We start from the raw sequence: 14,815 nt of genomic DNA, 5'->3' as shown, positions 1-14,815 counted from the left end.
GCATGTTGCATAAAAGCAACTCGCGCTAATCCCTTAAAAGCGCGAGTTACAGCCTGACAGTCGCGTCAGGCCTGTGAACATTTCTAGTTTTCTTGTTTTGAAGTCTTCTGAGCTTGGATTTCTGTCTGGTCACATCTTTTTCAACTATTAGAGTGTGTCAGAGCTTTGTTTGACTGGTTTTTGACCTTCATCCTTTGGGTGTTTGCCACTTTCCATCGATTTCATATTCTAGCCCTAGAGCATCTAGTGGCTTTGTGCATCGAGCCTTCCTTAGGAGTTTTGGCCTTCTGTTGGTCTAATCGACTTTTTGGTTACTCTCTTGCACTTATTCAGTGATTGTTAAAGCTTTTTATTGTGTTATTCGAGCGATTTACCTCTTTTTCTCTTGGATTTCGCTTGGCTTCATTTGGGCTTAGATCACATAGCTCATTGAGGTCTTTGTGATTTTTCTTGGTTTGAAAGATTGCCTTGGTGTTTCAGACTTGATTGTATTTTCATTGAGTGAAATTTGTCTTTTTACTCTTTGTTATTATCTCTCAAAATTTGTTTAGTGCATTTTGCCATTGAAAAGAAAACGAACAATCTCTTTTGCATTGCATTAGTTAATGGAAATTAGAGTTTTTCATTGTTATTAGCGATTAGTCATTTAAAAAAAAAAAAAAAAAAGAGTTTCGTTTATTGCCATTAGCTACATTAGAGTCATTGTTGGTTGTTTTATGATCATTTTGTTTGATTGAAAGGTCTCAACTCTCCCGTAGTTCGCATTCATCGAATGAAATGATATATTTTGGCATATAGTTTGCATTTAGGAAATTGTGAGAGATTACATACGGTAGGACCTGGAAACTGAAACCTAATCAAAGATCAACTGTAAAATGAACTGAATGAATCTAAAAATGCATTGGAACTTAACGCATACATCTAGAGGTCTAGGTTAGAGACGTGTTCTAGCGTCGTTAAACCTAGTCACTGTTGTTTCACAATAAGGTTGGGTGATTCCTCCTTTTGTGACTCAATAGTGTTCTAGCATGGATTTGTGCTCCCACGTACCGTCGAGTATATGGGGAGACCCCACTAGGTTATCATCCTTTATCCACAAGAAGCCGTGTCTACCGCCTTACAAGCCGTAACGCACTGAACACAGCATTCGGGAAGATTGACTACCGTACGGAAAGTCCTTGGTTTTCATATGATTGCCAAGGTGTATATGCATTTTTACAGATTTGTTTGGTAAACCCTTTGCCTAGTTTCTCCAGAGTAGTCACTTTTGATCCTTTTCAGACTCCCTAAAAGAAAAGGCTCACCTAAGCATTTGTCACTTCGGGCTCACTAAACATTCGAAGGCGACTAGAGTCACCTTTTCGTCCTTTTCTCGACTCTTAAAACATGAAAAGGTCAAGTTCAATTCCTGTCTTAAAATTTATTCGGTCGCGATTCAAATTTACCCAGTTAGATCTTGTTTGCGTTAGCTTGAGTAGGCTTCTTTTTCGATGGCAACCTTTCCGGGGCTCACCAACCCAGGGATCCCCTATGATGGAAACCTTGGTCATTCTGCTCCTTTTGGGAATGTTAGTGCTCCTTACATGGAAACGTTGTCCCTCCTAGGGTTAACTGTTGGGTTTCCTGTTTGGTTGTTCCCAACCTCTTTGTTCCCTGCCGTCTCAACTTCTGGTCAATCAGTCCCTCCACCTGAACAACATCATGTTGATTCTAAGGTGGACCTCTCCCCTTCTTCACCTGCTTCTATGTCCTCATCTTCTACTTCACCTGGTGAAAGTCTCGATTCGAGTAACCAGGTGGATAAGAAGAAGAAGAAGAAGACGAAGAAGAAGAAGTCTCCTAAGGGAGAGTGTTATAGACATTTTTGTGCCTTACAACATGGAGCATGAAATGTCAATAATCTGAGGGATCCAAAGTCCCTAAACATGTTGTTCCTACCCCTAGAGGAACAAGGTCAACAAACCACAGCACTTCAGATCAGTTCTCCACTGAAAAACACTCAAAAACAGGTCAATTTTGGATCAAAGCAGCTGCTCCACTAAGCATCTGCGCTGAATGTTAAAAGCTCTATGGTGTACCTGCGCTGCATAGCAAGTGCAACAAAGGCTACCTGCGCTAGGCGTACTTTGACATGTGGAGGAATCTTTTCTCAATGTGCCAGTGCCCAGGAAGCTTCCAAAATGACACTTGGATCAGAAGATTCGCCTAATGATGAGTAAAGAGCTTCTAAAACTCCAAGTGGAAGGTAGAAACTCCGAGTGGACTCAAGGACTGAAGAACAACTGGAGTTGAAGAGGACAACAAGTCACACATCAAGCTGACTTATCTTCAATCCAAAACTCTATATAAGGATCTCATCCCATGGGATCTAGAGGCCGGAATTTTGTGCAAAGAATTGCTGTTGGTTTACAGTTGAGAGTATTGGGTGATTGCTTGAGGGAGGTGAAGAGGAGATTTCTTTCCGTCGGGAAGGTGATGCTGGATTGGACCTCTCACGGTTGTATCACCGCCTGAACCTTACTTCCTTATATTAATAAAGCATTTGAGGTTCTTCTATTCGCATGTGTTTCAATGGTGTATTGTCTTACTTGCGTATTTGATTTATGCTAATCCTTGAATCAATTATGAATGCATGCTTCTTGTAGTTTCCTTTTCTTGTCTTGTTCGCAGGATCTCGTGTAGTTGGGCCCGTGAGAAGACTTGGAGCTGAGAGCGAGCGGCAAATAGAGGAGATTGGATCGACCATTTGTGCAAGACATCGGTAAGTGGATCTCTTCCTTTCATCTCTTGCATGTCATAAAGAAGTAACTTTAGATAGCTTTGCTTCAGCTGTTGCTAAGGAACTATCACCCTTAGAGTGGGATAGGGTCATTCCGTGTTGGATACTTTTCCCCACAACAGACTGGCGACTCCACTGGGGATCGTGTCTTGTTGGTAGCTTGTGTTTCTTGCTATTCATTTCCTAAACAAAGGGAGTACCGAATCGAACTGCATTCGAATACTTCGAATGCAAAGTAGAGGGCAACTACTCTAGCTCAGTGTTGGGCATGTTTATGATTTGAAGAGCTCATCCACTAGGACTCTTTTTAGCTCTTTGTGATAGTGTTCATCTTCCTTAATCATCCTCTAGTGTATACTTGACTGATAGCCTCTGATTTGGCCAAAAACCATTGATTTTTGAGCAAACTGTGACCCGGAATCTGAGAGAGACGAGAGTTGTCTCTTCAGTGCAGCTGCAGCAAAGGCTACCTGCGCTGCAACGCAGGTCCCTAAGGGGCTACCTGCACTGCATGTCAGATTGACAGTGCAGCACCTGCGCTGATCCAGTTTTGCCTTGTGCAACTGGGGTTCCCCACTGTCTGTTTCCCAGTTTTCAATTTTGTTTTTGTAGCCTGTTGTCAACCTGTATAACCAGCTGAAACTACCTTTCTTTGCCTTCATTTCGCCTCAGTTGTATGAAGAAACCGTGATTGTTCTTATTGTATTTCTTGCTTTCATTCACAGTTTCTCGTAGCGAAAGTGAACTAGTCTTGTTGTGACCTCTTGAATCTAGACCTGTGATAAAGTGTCGTTGTGATTCTAAGAGCTGGTTTATTACGGTTCATAGCTGCTTGAGCATTTGCTTTCGTTATATGGTTCGAATTTCAGTATTTCTTGTGTTGAAACGAGTGAATATTAAGGTGTTCTTTTGATTATTGGACAAAAACTTGTTTTCTTTCACTTGAAATTGAATTCGAAATTATACAACAGCTTTCTTTTTGTAATACATCAACATTAAGGAAGAAGAAAAGAAATACTTGCATTGTGCATGTGCATTTTGACAGTTTGCATGTCGATTTAGGAAAAGTGCATCAGTGTGTGCTCTATGATCTGTTTGAAAAGATGATGTCTTTCTTTTCCCTCAGTAGTTAAGATTTTCATAAGTTGAAAGAATTGAAAAAGCTTGCTTATCATTCTTAGACTGCATTTAGGAGTTGTATCATACATCACGTGGTGATCCATAAAGGCAAACTTCTAAGCAAGATCAACCTAAAACGAACTGAATTTACCTAACAACGCTTTGAAACATAACGAAACACAGTAGAGGTCTAGGTAGAGACGTGAACCGAAGTCGTTAAACATAGTGACTGTCGATCTCTACGAAGGTGGGTGATTCCTCCTTAGGGACGATAGCACTAATACGGACTTGAGCTCCCGCGTACCATCGCGTATATTGGGGGACCCCTGTAGGAACAAAGCCTTTATCCATAGGAAGCCGTGTCGGCCGCCCTACTGATTGCGATGCAGTGAACACAGCATTCACGAAGATCGACCACTCGTACCGTAAAACGTATTCTGTGGTTTCGCGAAAGGTTTGGCACACCCTCTGCCTAGAACTCCAGAGTAGTTTCTTTTGGCCTTTTTCAAACTCTATAACTGAAAAATTCCATCCGAGCATTTGTCACTTCGGGCTCGTTAATACATCGAAGGAGACTAGAGTCATCTTTAGCTTTTTCTCGACTCTTAAAAAGTGAAAAAGCAAGTTGTGTCTAAAAGCGTCGTCATAATAAAATTCATTTTAAACGGAACATAATCACCTCCTATTCCTGCGTTGATCTTCGAAGTTAGTCTTTTGGCATCGCAAGTTCTTGTAGAATCGCTAAGAAATCTTTTGGATAGACTAGATATGTCTGAACAACCGTCGACATCTAGGACTGTGTCGTCTGACACAGCAGCAGTAGAACCTCCTGCTGCTACTCCAACGATGTTCGCTGGTATACCATCTGTCCCGGCAAATTGTCAACAACAAGCCGGAGTCCCATCAGGGACAACGATGTGGTTAGTTCCTATTTCTTCATCCGGATTATCATCTGGTATTTCTAATGTTGAAACTCAACAAATTGATCCAATGTGTCTCCAAAGGCCAATTTACCCTTTAAGTACTGGATTTCCACCATATGGAGGGCAGTATGCTCTTTCATTGTTCCCTCCCGGAGAACAACCATATGGGAGTTTACAACAAGGTTCAGGTCAAACTGGAATTACATCCAGCGGTTGGGTACCAATACTACCTCAACAACCAGGGGTTGTATATTCAATGCAACCAGTGCACCCTATGTCGAATATTCCCACCACACCTGCTATGGTGAATGCGTCGCAAGTACAAGCGCTACCTGTTGTATGTCAACCCCAAGTTTCTCAGGTTGCAATACAACAGCCTCTTGGCTCAACGGCTCAATCACAATCTCAGGGTAGTGCCTCCTTATCTGGAGCGACTCAGGCTCAAACAAGTACTGTGACTCCTCATCTTGGTCAATCATCCAATATTGGTCAACAGCAAATGGTCCAACAACCAGAGCTGGTTCAATCTCAACAACCGCCATTCCAGCAATCATATCAAGGACCTGAGCAACAAGTCTTTGTAAGTAATGGGAAACCATGCTATAATGGTTATGCCCATCAACTTTGTCAAAGTTGTCAGCATTATGCTGGTCTGCAAAGACCCATTACTCAGGCGATACCATCTTATCCTGGATACGCTTCGCCTAACCTGAACCAACAGTTGCCCTTTGTAGCAACTCTAGAATTACCAGATCTAAACCGGCTGACGAATGATCCAATTGCTTATGCCCCTTGGTGGCCAGCGATTCCGCATAAACTTCCATCGGACATTCCTAAATTCAATGGAAATCCAGGTGAAGACCCGTCGAATCACGTCATGACTTTTCATCTGTGGTGTTCATCGAACACTCTAAACGATGACTCGATAAGACTTCGCCTTTTTCAGAGGGCATTGACAGGTCCAGCGGCTAAATGGTATATTGAATTGCCAAGAGCCTCTTTCGACAATTTTAGCATCTTAGCCACGACTTTCTTAACCCATTTTCAATTACCAATCAGGTATGAAACAGGAACCAAAATACTGACCAACTTCAAACAAACGACAGCTACTCACATATCTGATCATATACATGAGTGGCGTCATCGTCGTAGGATGGTGAAAACTTACGTTCCCGATCAGCTGTTAGCTGAATGGTTTATAAAGTCATTACTTCCAGCTATAACAGAAGATGTGGCCAAGGGAGGAGTCGTAACAGAGGAGCAAGTCATTGCTCACGCTCAATATTTAGACTTAGTATATACTCAGTCTGGCATGCTCTACGACAAAATACCTGACGCCCCTAGACCTGAATTTTCAATTCCTCCCCCTGCTAAATCGAATACTGACTCTCACGCCAGTAATGGCGTGACTGGCAAACGCAAAATTTCTAGTCAAAATGCAAATGAGGAACTTCTTGCCTCAGAAGTAAATGCCATGTCGACCGACAAGGGCAAACAACTGAAGCAACCAGGGGGCAAGAAGAAAAAGAAAAGGAAAGGGAAACCCCCGACAGGGTGTCATATATGCGATGAGGATCATTGGACAAAAGATTGTCCACATATAGCTGAAGTTAAGAAACTCTTCAAGAGTTTAGAAACCCCAGCAGTATTGACTGATCCATTTCCTAATCCAAGACAAAATCTTGTTGCTAATCAAAATGCTTCCCGATCCCAAGTGCTTATGTTGTCCACCTCAAAGCAACAGAATAATGCTTTGACAAGGCATAAATATTACAGGAATCCAAAGCAGTTGAACAACAAGGCAAATAAACAACCTAGTAGTTCAACAACAACTTTGACCAAAGTCGTGCCACCCATCATTCCTGAACCAATGATAAAGTCGCCAAAGGGAGTAGTACACAAATCAACATTTAATCCTCCTGCAAAAATAGCACAGAATTATAATATAGTAGAGGACCTAGCCCAATCGCCGTCCGCTATGTCGACACTTGAGGTACCGCAAAATTGCCCCTCCCAAGAGCAAGCTTTACTATCAGCGATAAGTGGGATTGGCCCAATGGATTCCAATCTTGTGGCCTTTGATCATAAAGGATATGACCCTCAGTTACCAGCTCAACTAGCTTTCCTTATTCAAGTGAAAGCCCTCAACAAAACTGTTCATCGAACAATTATTGATGAGGGGGCATCTACATGTCTTATGTCGATGAGTTGCTGGAAAAATTTAGGCTCACCACCCTTGTCAAAATCGTCAACGACATTAAAAGCATTTGATGGACGATCATACACTCCATACGGGATTTTAAGTAACTTGCAAGTTGAACTGGGGGGCAAAACAATAGAAGTTGATGTGGAAGTAATCGACGGAAACCTCGATTACAACATCCTACTGGGAAGGCCTTGGATATATGCCATGGCTGCAGTTGTGTCGACCTACTTCAGGAGGATTGTATTTCCTTTTCAAGGAAAAATTACAATCGTCGACCAACAAACATTTCTCCCCAACAGTTCTCAAGTTACGGGAAGCAGCACAATGATCCATGAAAGTAATCAATCGCTCCAAAATGTTGGAGTAGGTCTCCTAAAATACCCTGCCTTAATGGGTACTTTTGCCCTACCGCCGGCGGGTAGTCTGGCGGAAGTAGCCACAGTGGAAACCTACAATATGAAATCTTCTATATCCAATGGATTCGGAAGATTCCTAAATATTTTGTCAGCATGGATCATCGCCCTAATGGAAATACTGTAAATATAGTGGGCTCCGAGGAGGGTTCTTATCTCGTGTCAACCTCGTTAAAAAATGAAACAAGGAATCATGAGGATAGTTCTTTTATTGTGTCAACCTCATTAAAAAATGAAACAAATCCCCTTTTCAAAATTCAAAGGTAAACCTTCATTCCAACCACCAAGTTGAATGCAATGAAGCTTGGGGGGCACCCTCCTTTGACATGCGTTATTATGATGCTGGGGGCATGCAAAAGAACGAGCAGTTTTGGCAAAGTTCATGCTCGTTAAAAAATAAATGCAAAATCGAGCAGTTTTAGCACGAGTTCATGCTCATTAAAAAATAAATGCACCTGCGAGCAAGCTTCCCCCAGAGTTCAAGCTCATCCAGAAAAAATGAACCAGTAAATAACCATTTGAGACCATAGATTCATCAGCCATAAAAGCCTTGGTCGTGTTTGTGCGCCGTCACCTCCACTTTTCATTTGGCCGATCATTCACATCCACTTGATTGTTTACCTATTTTGAGGAACAGCTGCGAAGAGTGATTTCACCTAGCCATCCTTGTGACACTGCCGTGATTGGAAAATTCCAACCTGTACCTGGAATCTGCTGCTATCCCTGTTTATCACTCGTTCCTCAAAATACGAGTCTTCTTTGAGCTCTTTTCACTGACTCGTAAAATATGAAAAGTTTGCCGAGTTTTGGCCTTCCAGCTCGTTAAAAAGGACCGGAAGAGCTATCCCTCCTCTAGATTTTAATCTTTTTGGACCTGAGGGATTATTGCACAAAAAGATCGAGCGCTTGTCTAGTTCGGCTCGATAAAGATATCGAACATTCATCCCTTCTGTATTGTTTTATACTTTTTCGGACTTAAGGGATTAGATGACGAAAAAGGACCCCTGGAGTCCACTTTATGTACCCTTTTCAGACTCTCTAAAGATGAAAAGGACCGAGTTGTCTTTGTTGCTGGGCTCGTTAAAAATATTAGATAGCGACAAACTTGTCTTTAGACGAGAACGAGTTTCCCTATCGTTAAGCTCGTTAAAACATAGCGATGGGCTTGCCCGAAGGGCAGGTTATAGAACAAGCATATGTTATCCTCCTCAAGCTTGACAAAAATAAAGAGGTACTGGTCAGAAATGACTGGGGAAAAATTGGGAAGAACCTCAAAGCTTAATGGTAGCAAGTCGCTCTTGAACATGACACTTTTGCCTCCGTAAATATCGGGTTGGGTTATTATCATTCACCGGTCCCTTCACCATGGTCTCGCCATACCATCCATACATGGAGTAATGCTACCAATCCATCACATCAGTGTCGTTATATGTTCAAGAGATGTCATTCAGAAAGTGTCAACCGGGTCCCATCCACTACCATACATCATCTTTCATCCTTCCATGACTGCCACCCTGAATCATATTTCACAGATCGTTTTCACCATCATCACTAGCTCCGTTCCGTGTCACTGATGTGGGATTCATTAAGGCCCTCCTTTGACGGATCACTTCTTGTCGACATCAGCTCACTATCCAAGAAGTTGATCTAGGAACACCCCCTCAGTACTTTGAAGCTTGCATGCCTCAATGGCAAGTTTCTCACTTCCGGCGATAGGTATACATTAATGACCTTCGACCGGGAGACTTTGCGTGGTGTTCGACGCCAGATCCTATATTCACGCCACGTGAATTGTGCTGCAGTAACTTGAGGGTCATCATCATTATCGGTGATTCCTCTCGCGCTTGTTAACAGTTTACATTATTGACTGGTAATCAAGCGATGTCTTTCCATGTTCGACTTCAAGAAATTCTCACATGGATCGACTTGTACTAGAGTAAAGATCGGACAAGTTTGAAGACCCCGGATCTAGTTTCATCCATCCGGGCTGCGATATATATTCAGGAGATAAAAACATAGACATGTGCAGCAGATGATCATCCTACTAAAAGGATGATAATTAAAAGCAGAGAATTATCAGTCTATTATCAGACGATCGTCTGTTTATGTACAGCAAATGTATTTATAAAGCTGAGCATGGGAAATGCCCGCATCAGCTAGATCATGAAAAGAAAGTATGAAAAGATAATGTATTGTATTGTATTTTGTTACAGGTCACCTCCCGACGATTGAATGAACTTCGGATCCTCCTAATAAAGCATTTCACACGATAAACAACCTCATACTTTAGGGGGCAACTGTTATAGACATTTTTGTGCCTTACAGCATGGAGCATGAAATGTCAATAATCTGAGGGATCCAAAGTCCCTAAACATGTTGTTCCTACCCCTAGAGGAACAAGGTCAGCAAACCACAGCACTTCAGATCAGTTCTCCACTGAAAAACACTCAAAAACAGGTCAATTTTGGATCAAAGCAGCTGCTCCACTAAGCATCTGCGCTGAATGTCAAAAGCTCGATGGTGTACCTGCGCTGCATAGCAAGTGCAACAAAGGCTACCTGCGCTGGGCGTACTTTGACATGTGGAGGAATCTTTTCTCAATGTGCCAGTGCCCAGAAAGCTTCCAAAATGACACTTGGATCAGAAGATTCGCCTAATGATGAGTAAAGAGCTTCTAAAACTCCAAGTGGAAGGTAGAAACTCCGAGTGGACTCAAGGACTGAAGAACAACTGGAGTTGAAGAAGACAACAAGTCACACATCAAGCTGACTTATCTTCACTCCAAAACTCTATATAAGGATCTCATCCCATGGGATCTAGAGGCCAAAATTTTGTGCAAAGAATTGCTGTTGGTTTACAGTTGAGAGTATTGGGTGATTGCTTGAGGGAGGTGAAGAGGAGATTTCTTTCCGTCGGGAAGGTGATGCTGGATTGGACCTCTCACGGTTGTATCACCACCTGAACCTTACTTCCTTATATTAATAAAGCATTTGAGGTTCTTCTATTCGCATGTGTTTCAATGGTGTATTGTCTTACTTGCGTATTTGATTTATGCTAATCCTTGAATCAATTATGAATGCATGCTTCTTGTAGTTTCCTTTTCTTGTCTTGTTCGCAGGATCTCGTGTAGCTGGGCCCGTGAGAAGACTTGGAGCTGGGAGCGAGCGGCAAATAGAGGAGATTGGATCGACCATTTGCGCAAGACATCGGTAAGTGGATCTCTTCCTTTCATCTCTTGCATGTCATAAAGAAGTAACTTTAGATAGCTTTGCTTCAGCTGTTGCTAAGGGACTATCACCCTTAGAGTGGGATAGGGTCATTCCGTGTTGGATACTTTTCCCCACAACAGAGAGGCTAAAAGTGCAGCTACTCCCTCGAGTACACCTCCAACCGGGCCACTTTCTGCTCCTCCGCAGAAGGTCAAATTTCCTTGTAGATTATGTAAGGAGGACCATCTTCTTCGCAATTGTCCTGGCATTCCCAGGGTCTTAGAAGTATGGTATCACGATCTGGCCTTCCCCTTATCATCCTCTGAAGCTCACAGCGATGCTACTCTATTAGCTGGAAATGGTAAGGGAAAAGGGAAGATTTTCCCTTGTAGACTTTGTGAAGGCAATCATCCCCTTCACCTTTGTCTGCTCATGGATAAAGCCTCTGTTGTCTTGGAAAGTCTTACAGCTCCTTCACCCCAACTACCCGTTGGCTATCAGCGTCTTTCTGGAGTCGCAGATCGTCCCCCTGTTAACAAAGATATTGATTCAAATTCTTCTCGTGTCTAGGCCCCTCTTCCTGAACCTGGTTGTGCCAAGCCTGTTCCAGACCAACCATTGGTCGGAAAGAGTGTCGACCTGAGTTCACCACCCGTCGACCACTCTGTTTCGGAAGAGCATCATTCCCATCTTCTTCTCATCTCCTCAGATTCTCCTGAGTCCGGAAATGACTCTCCTATCCCAGCTACTCCCGAGAGTCCTGCTTCGGTTCTTTTAGAGTAGGGGGGCAATCATACGATTCTCCCACCAAGTAGCTCAGTCGTTTCCTTCGACTGGAGTCGTTTGACTACCTCCCGCCTTCCATCCCATGTGCCTTTCTGGATCACGGTACACGCCTATAATAGGGCAATACCTGGCACTATTTTGGATGAGGGTGCATCTGTCAGTCTTATGCCTGCCACTACTTGGCAAGCTTTGGGTTCCCCACAGCTTGTGCCAGTCGCGTCGAATTTTACGGCTTTTGACGGAGGAACTAGTCAACCATTAGGGATCCTTCCAAAGTTCCCTATTACTTTGGGAGGCAAAACCGTCTATATAAACGTATTGGTTGCCCAAGGTGCTTTAGATTTCAGTCTTCTCCTTGGCCGTGACTATGTTTATGCCATGGGGGCCCTTGTCTCTTCACTTTTCTGTGTGGTTTTCTTTCCACACGATGGAAGAATCGTGACTATAGATCAATTATCGTTCGTTCGTCCCCGGGTCCCTCCTGCGCAGCTGACATCCCCTCCTGGTTTTCATCCACCAGTTGCATCTGCCCCACCACAGATCAAATACGTGGCCACTTATCCCATGCCTGGATCTAGTGATGCTGTTGTCGTGCATAGTGTCCTGGGGGCATTGGATCCTCACTTCCAAGATGTTGGCCTTCCATCGGGAGTGGCACCCTTGGAAGCCCCGACTTCCTGTTCATTCTAATGAAGTTCAAGCATAGGGAGAATTATACTGTCGGAAGTTTGAGAGATTGTTGTAAGAGTCTTCTTTGCATTAATAATCAAAGAGAGAGAGGCTTGTTCCCAATCTCAACAAGCTTTGCAAGACATATGTAGCTGATCACCCAGCCAAAGGAGGATTTGACGTCAGAACTATGGTTGTATTCTTCTTTGTTGATTATCAATAATAGATGACTATCATTATGGTTCCGTTCTTGTTGTTCATTGTGATGATGTTTGAGTTATATCTTTTCTGACCGATATATAATTGCATATATTGGATTTTATGCTTGTATTCGTGTCGTTCTTTGCATGTGCAGGTGTCCATTCACAGAGATCGTGAGGATCGTGACCGGCTGGAGCAAAGGAACGGGAGTGTCAACTCTTCTACAACACTAGCATTGGAATCCAAGTAGGCTCTCATAATCCAAATTACAAATTACAAATAAAAGGGATTCGAATCTTCCCTTTTCCCTTACCATTTCCAGCTGATAGGGTAGCATCGCCGTGAGCTCCAGAGGACGATGAGGGGCGGGCCGGATCATGAGACCATACCTTTAAGACCTCGGGAATGCTAGGACAATCGCGAAGAAGATGGTCCTCCTTACATAATCTACAAGGAAATTTGACCTTCCGCGGAGGAGCAGAAGGTGGCCCGGTTGGAGGTGTACTCAAGGGAGTAGCTGCACTTTTAGCCTCTCCCTTAGGAGACTTCTTCTTCTTCGTCTTCTTCTTCTTCTTCTTAGCCACCTGGTTACTCGAATCGAGACTTTCACCAGGCGAAGTAGAATATGAGGACATAGAAGCAGGCGATGAAGGGGAGAGGTCCATCTTAGAATCAACATGATGTTGTTCAGGTGGAGGGACTGATTGACCAGAAGTTGAGACGACAGGGACCAAAGAGGTTGGGAACAACCAAATAGGCAACCCAACAGTTAACCCTGGGAGGGACAACGTTGCCATGTAAGGAGCACCAACATTCCAAAAAGGAGCGAAATGACTAGGGCTTCCATCAGAGGGGATCCCTGGGTTGGTGAACCCCGGAAAGGTTGCCATCGAAAAAGAAGCCTACTCAAGCTAATGCAAACAAGATCTAACTGGGTAAATGTGAATTGTGGCCGAATAAATTTTAAGACAAAGGAACTGAACTTGACCTTTTCATGTTTTAAGAGTGGAGAAAAGGACGAAAAGGTGACTCTAGTCGCCTTCGAATGTTTAGTGAGCCCGAAGTGACAAATGCTCAAGTAAGCCTTTTCTTTTCGGGAGTCCGAAAAGGATCAAAAGTGACTACTGTAGAGAAACTAGGCAAAGGGTTTACCAAACAAATCCGTAAAACTGCATATACACCTTGGCAATCATATGAAAACCAAGGATTTTCCGTACGGCAGTCAATCTTCCCGAATGCTGTGTTCAGTGCGTTACAACTTGTAAGGCGACAGACACGGCTTCCTGTGGATAAAGGATGATAACCTAGTGGGGTCTCCCCATATACTCGACGGTACGTGGGAGCACAAATCAATGCTAGAACACTATTGAGTCACAAAAGGAGGAATCACCCAACCTTAATGTGAAACAATAGTGACTAGGTTTAACGACGCCGGAACACGTCTCTAGCCTATACCTCTAGATGTATGCGTTAAGTGCCAATGCGTTTTTAGATTCATTCAGTTCATTTTACAGTTGATCTTTGATTAGGTTTCAGTTTCCAGGTCCTACCGTATGTAATCTCTCACAATTTCCTAAATGCAAACTATATGCCAAAATATATCATTTCATTCGATGAATGCTAACTACGGGAGAGTTGAGATCTTTCAATCAAACAAAATGATCATAAAACAACCAACAATGACTCTAATGCAGCTAATGGCAATAAACGAAACTCTTTTTTTTTTTTTTTTAAATGACTAATCGCTAATAACAATGAAAAACTCTAATTTCCATTAACTAATGCAATGCAAAAGAGATTGTTCGTTTTCTTTTCGATGGCAAAATGCACTAAACAAATTTTGATAGATAATAACAAAGAGTAAAAAGACAAAGTTCACTCAATGAAAATACAATCAACTCTGGAACACCAAGACAATCTTTTAAACCAAGAAAAATCACAAAGACCTCAATGAGCTATGTAATCTAAGCCCAAACGAAGCCAAGCGAAATCCAAATGAAAAAGAGGTAAAATGCTTGAAGAAAACAATAAAAAGTTTTGACAACTACTAGACAAGTGCAAATGGTAGCCAAGAAGTCGACTGGACAATCAAAGAACCAAAAACTCCCACGGAAGGCTCGATGCACAAAGCCACTAGATGCTCTAGGGCTGGAATATGAAATCGATGCAAAGAGGCAAACACCCAAAGGATGAAGGTCAAAAACCAGTCAAACAAAGCTCTGACACACTCCAGTAGTTGAAAAGGATGTGACCAAACAGAAATCCAAGATCAGAAGACTTCCAAACAAGCAAACTAGAAAAGTTCACAGGCCTGGCACGACTGTCAGGCTGTAACTCGCGCTTTTAAGGGATTAGTGCGAGTTGCTTTTGTGCAACATGCACCCACTGGCGCGACTGTCAGGGAAAAAATTGCGCTAATCAAGTTTGCTAGCTTAAAAATAAAAATAAGCAGTCCAAGGCTTGATCAACAGTATCCAGACAGACCAGGTAGCAAGAAACAACCTAAAAAT

This window comes from Pinus tabuliformis, chromosome 5_1 (genome assembly GCF_031772625.1).
Source record: "Pinus tabuliformis cultivar Carrire ecotype Pingquan chromosome 5_1, CPIR1, whole genome shotgun sequence".
Classification (NCBI taxonomy): Eukaryota; Viridiplantae; Streptophyta; class Pinopsida; order Pinales; family Pinaceae; genus Pinus; species Pinus tabuliformis.
Note: the sequence above shows the minus strand (reverse complement) of the source record.